The sequence below is a fragment of the Clupea harengus genome, chromosome 15, assembly GCF_900700415.2.
Source record: "Clupea harengus chromosome 15, Ch_v2.0.2, whole genome shotgun sequence".
Classification (NCBI taxonomy): Eukaryota; Metazoa; Chordata; class Actinopteri; order Clupeiformes; family Clupeidae; genus Clupea; species Clupea harengus.
The window spans coordinates 57067-65994 of record NC_045166.1 but is presented as its reverse complement, the minus strand read 5'-3'; the positions used below and the strand labels follow the sequence as shown (position 1 = coordinate 65994).

Sequence of the window (8928 nt, the reverse complement as noted above, 5' to 3'; positions counted from 1 at the left end):
CTCCATTGACATGTGGTATACAAAATGGCAGAGCAATACAGCATACATTTCTGATTGTGACCGTTTCAAATTGCATATCCAAAGTTGCTGCTAATATTATGTTGAAGCACACTCCAAGAAAAATGCCAATTTGTAGTCAGTTAGGTTAAGGAATTCTTAACCTCCCACTTCGACTTGTACTTAACTTGCACTTACAGCAGTGACATTCGTGCACTTTTTTTTCTATTTCTTATGTAAAATAGTATTACTGTTACACTAGGTCTCTATTGCTCGTAGCTTGACTGTTCTCCCCCTTGTACGTCGCTTTGGACAAAAGCGTCTGCTAAATGACTAAATGTAAATGAGTTGCTCCTCGTTGTGCTCAGCTCAATTAGGCCTTGGTCTTTGTAATGAATCAGACCAGAGGAAAGAAAAAATGAAAGCCTAGAGAATTAGCGAGGAAAGATGAAGGAGTAATATTAGATGAAAAGAATGAAAACGAGGATGAGGAGATGAAGGTGAAAGCAGACAGAAACAGGAAAGGGTGTACTGATTAATTCAATGCAATGTGATTGAGTGTTGAAAAACACACACACGTTTTTCATGTAATACTCTCAACACCTGAGGAGATATGTGGTAAACATGGTGCTAGGAGAAAGCCTTTCGAAAGCAGCAGGAATGCAAATTATAAATAAATAAAAGACTGTAATTGTGAGCTCCATCCATTAGGACATAAAGACATTTACCTACATTTTCCTTTATAATTACCATTGTAGTGGTACAACTATGCCATCATGGGGAACTAGGGGTTTTCCAGAGCGAGGAAACCATGTGTTAGATTCTCAATGATGAGCATAATAAATCCTAGACGTTTGTGGTTTGTTTCTTACCTGTAGTTGTCATGTGATAAGCTGGATGTTGCAAAGTCAGACAGCCAGTAATCATTCAGGAAGATGATGAAGCCAAAACCAGTCAAACAGACTCTTTCTGACCATCTCCATCGTGACAAGAAAGGGTCACCCTGTATTGCCACTCACAGTAATACGTACAGCAGGAGAAGAAAGAAGAAAAAGGAAGAAAAAGGAGAATTGAGAGGTCAACCTCTGAGGTTATTAGAGTATTAAAGCTAATCATTTGAATCGTGAAAAACTCCATGTTCAAACTTTCAACACTCCATGGGACTGTAGGGTGGCCAACATGGCCCCCAACACTGCCCTGCCTAGAACAGCAGCACAAGTGAAGATGGGAAAGAAATGGGAAGAGAGAAGCTTCTGGAATGGTAAGTGATGCACCAAGTCTGCATCTATGGCAAGAGAATTGTGAATTGTACATTTTTTTTAAAGAAAATACAATTATAGATAGAGAGGGAACTATGCAAAACGCTTTAAATGTGATTGAATTCTAGAAAACTTAAATCATTTTTCAAAGCACTTTTCAGAGTAATTGTGTTGCCTCATGTCAACAGTACAGTAAAGAGATGATAATGTATGAGAACAAAAAGGATGAAGGTAAAAGAGGAGGGGAGGAAGAAGGGGAATAAAGCAGAACAGGTGAGCCATGGGGACGACGCCGACCATCACAGATGGATAATTATGCTGGAGGGTAAATGGGAGTGAAAAGATAAACATCTGGATCATAAGTCCTCTGTGCTGAATTCAGTCTCCCAACTAGGTGATTAGATTCTGAAAATACTTCAGCACTCCCCAGCTTATAGATGAAGCTACAGATCAACCTACAGAAACCTACAGAGCACAAAGACATTCATAAAGTATTTAAGTCCCTAGCCATGACCACTCATTCTCTTTAACATTCTATTTCAATAAAAAAAAATGAAATGCCTAAAAGTAGTGCTGTCGGTCTACCCGTAGAAACCCTCGGCCAATTGCACCCACCGCACTGCCGTACACTTACTCTACCTCATACCCTATGCTAGCTGTGTACATACATCTACTGATGCCTAATCTGGACACATCTTCAGTGATGTTCCTGGAATCATTGGACGTTTCGGGTCTTTCAACATCATACGCCCTCCTCCAGGTGACCCAGCCGGGGCTGATCAGACCCCAGCTTGTGTCCAGATGGCTAGCTAGCTACCATGACTCCATGGCTCCCCTCTTTTGAGCCACAGCCATCTTGAGGCTCTCTCTGCCGCACCGGTGGTACTGCGGATGGCTCTCCTCTTTCTCTCACCCTCGATGCCTAAACTGCTGAAGGCTCTGGCCAAGGAACGGGCTGCAAATCCTCTGCATCCAACCTCCACAGGGAAACACCTTGCTCTCCAGCCAGCCTGCTGGCAGTCACTGACCAGTCCTGCGTATTTGGAGAGCTTCCTCTCAAAGGCTTCTTCCAAGCGATCTTCCCACGGGACTGTCAGCTCCAGCAGCACTGCTTGCTTGGTGGACTCAGACACAAGGACAATGTCTGGTCGCAGGGTGGTGACTACAATATGGCTGGGAAACTTCAGCTGATGTTCAAGGTCCACCAACAACTGCCAGTCTCTTGCAGACGTCAGGATGCCTGCAGATGATGTTCTTCTGGCAGGAGTTGGCTTGTCCCCAGCTCTGACAAAGGTGATGGTTTTCTTGGAGGATCGGAACTGCTTTGCCCACGCCAGTCCTGCGCTGATGGCTTCAAGCAATGGTCTTGAGGACTTGGTCATGCCTCCACCTGTACCGACCATCTCCAAGTGCCCTAGTACAGCAACTGAGGATGTGTTCCAGGGTTCCTCGCTTGGAACACAGTGGGCATGCTGGTGTCTCTGCTATGCCCCATATGTGCAGATTTGACGGGCTTGGAAGCACGTCATACACTGCCTGGATGAGGAATTTGATGCGGTGAGGCTCGGCTTTCCAAAGCTCAGCCCAGGTCACTTTCCTTTTAACCGCATTCTCCCACCTCGTCCAAGCTCCCTGTTGCTTCATTCCCACTGCCTTGCAGGTTCTCGTCTCCTCCACTGCTGCTCTCACCTCCTCCTGAACAAGTCGTCGCCCTTCTTTCCCCCTGGTGTTCATTTGGGGAGTTGGAAAGGATCCTAGCCCTGCTCGACCTCGTGTGACCACTCCCACCAGGCTCCTGTGACGCAGCCTTGCATCTGCCTCTTGAACCGCTTCCTCTGCCCTCCATTTCCTGCCAGTCCTCACTTGGATCCCTACGTTAGCCACCTTCGGATCACTTGAGTCCCTGTACTGAACCACTTCTCTGGCTCTAGTTACCTTAAATTCCTCTTCCAAGGTTTTGAAAGGCAGTCGCAGTTTGTTGGTGTTCCTGGAGAGTGCAATGCTGCTCAGGCTCCTTGGTAATCCAAGCCATCTCCGGAGGTGTTTGCTGACTTTCCTCTCCAAGATCTCAACTGTTGAGATAGGGACCGCGTAGACAAGGAGGGGCCACAGGATCCTGGGAAGAATGCCATGTTGGTAGACCCAGGCTTTAAACTTCCCAGGTAGGCCTGACTTGTCCACGGATTTCAGCCAGCCATCCAACTCAGTGCAGGTCGACTGGATAGATGTTGTGTCTCTCAGAGAGCAGTCAAAAACTTTGCCCAAGCTCTTGACTGGCTTCTCTGTGATAGTTGGAATGGCTGTGCCTGTGATTGTGACGGTCCGAGCCTGTGGGTTTGGCCCAAAAGCTCAGAGACAGAGTGAGGGTTCAAATATAAAGTTTTATTACGCATCCAAATATTCTGGAGAACTGCTAAGCCTCTCAATAGGCAGAGGACAAAAAGCAACAGTCTCCAGGAATATCACCTGCTTAGCCTCTAAATGGGGTAGAGGACAACATGCAGCAGTACCAATCTCTATTAAAATACCTGCTAAGCCTCTAAATGGGGTAGAGGACAAAAATCAGCAGTTAACATAAGGGTCCACATAAATGCACATACCTGACAAGACTTGACTCTCCCAACAAGACAGAACAATGAACATATATACACCTGGTGGCCAGCACCATTTTTACACACGGGGGTAGACACAAACACTAAACAATACACAATGACAGACAGACCCAGAGACACGAACATAGCATTTCTTTCACATTATAAAACAAAGAGATAAACTATGTATTAAAATAATGTTCGAAAGGTTTGTAAAACCAACCACTTTATCCAGGTGGCCTGGCCCAGACCATTTTCCGTGTCTCCTCTGCCAGTCTAAGCAATTAGCCGTGTCCATGAGGTGGATCCAATTGTAATCAGTGGTATGAGTGTTTGTGTGTGCGTGTGTGCGCAAACCATGTCTGTTTGGGTGCGCTAGTGGGTGCAAATATGGGGCAGGAGTGTGCAGTTAATGTGCGGTCGCACCACGACCGTCACAGTGATGTTAAACCGGAACTTGTCCTCCACCTTCCCTTTCCTCAGCACCATTGATCTGGATTTGGCGGGTTTGAAACGCATCCTGGCCCACTCCACCAGCTTCTCAAGTCCCTTCAGAATCCACCGGCAGCCTGGGACTGATTCTGTCATGACTGTGAGGTCATCCATGAATGCCCTGATGGTTGGTTGCCGTTGTCCGGAATTCGTGCGGGGCCCTCTGCACTCTGGCTCAGCAGACTTAGTGAGCATGTTCATGGCTAGGGAGAACAATGTCACAGAGATAGTACACCCTGTGATAATACCGATCTCCAACCTTTTGCCAACTGGATGTTATTGCTCCTGAAGAGACCCTCATCCTGAAATTCCTGTAATAATCAGCGATGAGGTCTCTACACCTGCTGGGTACATCATGTTTTCTCAAGGTGAGCTGCACCAGCTGGTGTGAAATGGAACCGAATGCGTTTGCCAGGTCAAGCCACAACACTGACAGGTTGCCCTTGTTCTCTCTGGCCTCCCGAATGAGCTGTGTCACCACACCAGTATGCTCCAGACATCCTGACATTCCTGGAATGCCACCTTTCTGGACAGATGTATCGATGTAGGTGTTCTTTGCCAGGTAGGTACACAGCCGTTTGGAAACAGCACTGAAGAAAACCTTTGCCTCAACACATAGCAGGGAGATGATGCGGAACTGGTCTAGCTGAGTGGAGTTTTCCTCCTCCGGGATCCATACCCCTTCAGCCACTCTCCATTGTTCAGGGATCCTCCCTCTTCTCCAGAAGACTTGCGGGATTTTTCCACAGACGCAGCAGGAGTTTGGGACAGTTCTTATACACTTTGTTATGAAGTGCCACTCGGTCCTGGTGCAGAGCCTGCCCTTGCTTTGCGGACAACCTCCCTGACTTCCTTTAGCTGCAGCTCCGACATGTCAAACTGCACTTCTGGTTCAGGGGGTTCTATGAGGTTGTTACACACTCCCAACTCCTGCTCTCTTGCGGGGGTCGCTGTACGTTCTGCTTCAAGATGTTGGTCTATGTCTTCCTGCGAGGAGGGCCAGTTTGCCACTGCGCTTCTGCCCCAGGCAAATCCTTTAGTGAACTTGAAGGGGGTTAGCGATGAAAGCAGCACGTTTACGTGCCCTCTCGCGCCGCCGCCTCCGATGCCACTCAGCCCGGCGGAGAACTCTGATGTCTGATGCACATTAGCTGGACCAGGCCAATGCGTTCCTCTTGTCCTGCCGCCTTGTACTGGGATTTCAGCGCTTTCATCTCCTGCCTGATGTTGTGGATCCTTACAGCTCTTTGATTCTTTGAGTAAGATGTTCCGGAGCTTTTCTTCTCCTCCTCGCCAAACCGTTCAGCTGCGATGCTGACAATGATTGTAGTCATAGCTCGTAGCTTCCTGTCGGCCTCTCCTTCCACCATTGCCTCCAGAATTTGGTCGACATCGAACTGCTTCCAGAGTGAGGTCATGCTAGCTGCAGGCCATTTGATCCGCCTCCTGTCAGACTTGATGCTCAAGGGATTAGTTTGCAACACTTGGAGGTTCTGGGCACTGTGGGGTGACTCCGGGCCTGGCCCCTCCTGCGTCTCACCAGGTGTAACACCTGTGCGTTGTGTTGCATCTGCTCCCAACGGGCACTTCATCCTCGCTCGGTGGATCTTTAAGCCATGGATGTTCTGTACACTGCTTGCTCATAGTCATTTGTCCGTTGCCTGGGTTGGTTACCGTTGTGTCCGTCCGACTGAGGTGCTCATCCTCCCCCCCTCTCGGGCACCCCTGGGGGTATATTGTCACTGACTCTCCAGTAGTCACCACACTCTTCATGGTTGTCATCCAGTCTTTCCTGGCTGTCACTGATCACTCAGGGTATTCACTGTGTACATACATCTACGGATGCCTAATCTGGACACTGGACATTCAAATCAACTGAACTTTTTTGAACATTCTGAAGAGCCGTAAGAAATAAAGGCCTGCCCCTAATACAAGCCTGCCCCAAATACAGGCCGGTGCGCTGTGCAGCCTAAGTAAATAAAAGCCCCAGCCACTATTTGAGGATTTACGGTAGTTATCTCTTTGTTTTATAATTTGAAGAAATCTATGTTCGTGTCTCGGGGTCTTGTCTTGTCATTGTGTATTGTTTAGTGTTTGTGTCTACCCCCCGGGGATAAAATTGGTGCTGGCCGCCAGGGGGGTATTTGTCGTAGCTCGCTAAGCGGTTTAGCGAGCTAATTTTCAGGCTAAGATAAAAAGCGCCCCTCTTTTTGGTTTGTGGTTTGATAAATCACCATAGTTACATATCGATTAGCACTAACCTGCTCCAGGGCAGGCTAACTTAAGTGTAGCTGGATAAGCTTGCCACACCCCCGGAAAAAGGAGGGATTCCATTGACCAAGGACTGATATTAGAGTTAGATTAGCGGAGGGAGAGAGTTCTTTGCGATCGCCAAGATCCATTATTCTTGTATGAGCGCTACCGATTCAGCCGACAAGGAATTATTAATTTACAAGACCTTCTCGAGTCATTTATTGCAAACACCACAGTCGAACATTGACTGTCTTGCGCTTTTTTGCGAGTGGTACATTTTTGTAGTGTCGGTGATGCGGAGAACAAAGCACTCATAATTATATGAGTGTTATTAGTACACCATAGCATATCATTATTGTAGAAAATGATTAAGGTGGACTCATGATAAGAATAGAGAGAAATACAGACAATTTATTTTCACTGCTTCAATGTATTGCATTTGTTATTAATACATTTAGTCATTTAACAGACACTTTTATTCAAAGCGACTTCCAAGGAAATGTAAAACTACATTGAGGAAGGAGGTGAGGGCATTTGAACTAGCAACCATGCAGATTCAAACCGGTAGAGGAAACCTCTGTGCCAGTGGACACTTGCCGTCAGGTATTCATACATAGATATCACCCTATAAACATCCCAACACACCTTGCTCTCACAGCGGTGGTGGTGTTGAATTTTGCCATGATTATGGTCTTGTATTCTTCATAAGCGTTCATGTTCATCTCCTACTCGCCAGCGGAGAAAAAAAGAGCCCTTTTCTTTGAGTTTAGAACCATTATACCGTTAGAAAATCATGGTTTCGGTGATTGACCTTTCCTGCCTTTTGAAGTAGGACGTGCACGCGCAAATGCCATGATAACGAGCTGATTGAGAACAGCTAATATCGGTTCGTTAACGGCTGATCCGCATCCTAATCATGTGGTTAATTTCAACCAGGCTAAATTTATCATGGCATTTGCGCGTGCACGTCCTACTTCAAAAGGCAGGAAAGGTCGATCACCAAAACCATGATTTTCTAACGGTATTATGGCGGAAAAGATAAAGGAGAGAGCTGTCATTTTTTCCGCTTCCGAGCAAGCTATCATAATTTTGCTATACGAAGACCATAAAGACGTTATTATGGCCAAATCAAACACCGCCACCGCTGGCAGAGCAAGACAGGCAGCTTGGAAAAAATTGCCGATAAGCTAAATGCGTACGTTTTGGGAAAATGTATAGGCTCATCTTAAGTGCCTCATTACCCCAATCAATCAGATCACATTTCTTTAAATGTGCCTGCTGGCAGTAGGCTTAATGGAAATAATCATTGAATGAGATCTTGCTAGCGAAAATAATGATCTCAACTCTTTCAGAATAAGTAGATAAAAACAAGGCCAAAGAGTATGTAATTGATACGAATTCACATATATGTACTGAAAGCGCTTATATATCACGTACTATGTGTATATGCATGTATGTGTAGATGACCATATAGAAGTAGGAGTTTGAATATTTAAGTGCAAATCTGTGTATGGGCGGATCACAGTATGTGTATGTATGTATGTATGTATGTATGTATTATTCATAATCAGAAATTCAATCAATTGAAGCAGTGAAAAGAAATTGTGTTAGATTCTCTCTTCGTATCATGAGTCCACTTTAATCATTTTCAACAATAATGATATGGTATGGTGTACTAATAACACTGTCATATAATTATGAGTGCTTTGCAATGTAGTTGCAACCCGGCCACTAAAAGGACTTGGGAGCAAGTCAAAGTCAAGCACAAAAACATCATTCAGGCTGGTGAGTCAATACAATATGTGCCATGGTAATGTATTGAACAGCTTGTCAGTGTCATATCCTTCATATTTTAGCAAACAAGAAAAGGGCTGACATGGCGAAGACGGGGGGGGGGGACCCAGAGGTCCCGAGTTAACGCCTGCTGAGGAGCTGGCCCTGGCCAATAACAGGGGTAGGCCCATTATGCAGGGCATAGCTGGGGGCAGCTCCTCTGGAGAGGTGGTGGCAGGAGAGAATCCCTATGTCCAAGGTAGGTGCATTTCATTCTATGAGTTTCCTTCATAATTAGTCATTTGGTTAACCATCGTCACATTTTGCAGTAGTAGAAGGTTCACTCACACTCCTGCAGCCACCTACCAATGTGTTGGGAGAGGAGCCCACTGCTGATGTAAGTTGATATTGCTGCATCATTGTGTAATGATTCTAAACATGTTCATTGTGTGTGTCTTTTAAAACCCAAGGCAATTTTCCACAGTTCCTAATCATTCCTAATTCACTAACAGGAGGTCGGTCTAGACGATGAGGACACACTTTCCGCCTTCTCAGCGATTTGG

At 46.0% G+C, this 8928-nt stretch overlaps 1 pseudogene; it reads right to left on the bottom strand.

Moving 5' to 3' along the window:
- Nucleotides 1-1446: 1446 nt before the first annotated feature.
- Nucleotides 1447-5673, bottom strand: LOC105896983 (annotated as a pseudogene).
- Nucleotides 5674-8928: the final 3255 nt, after the last annotated feature.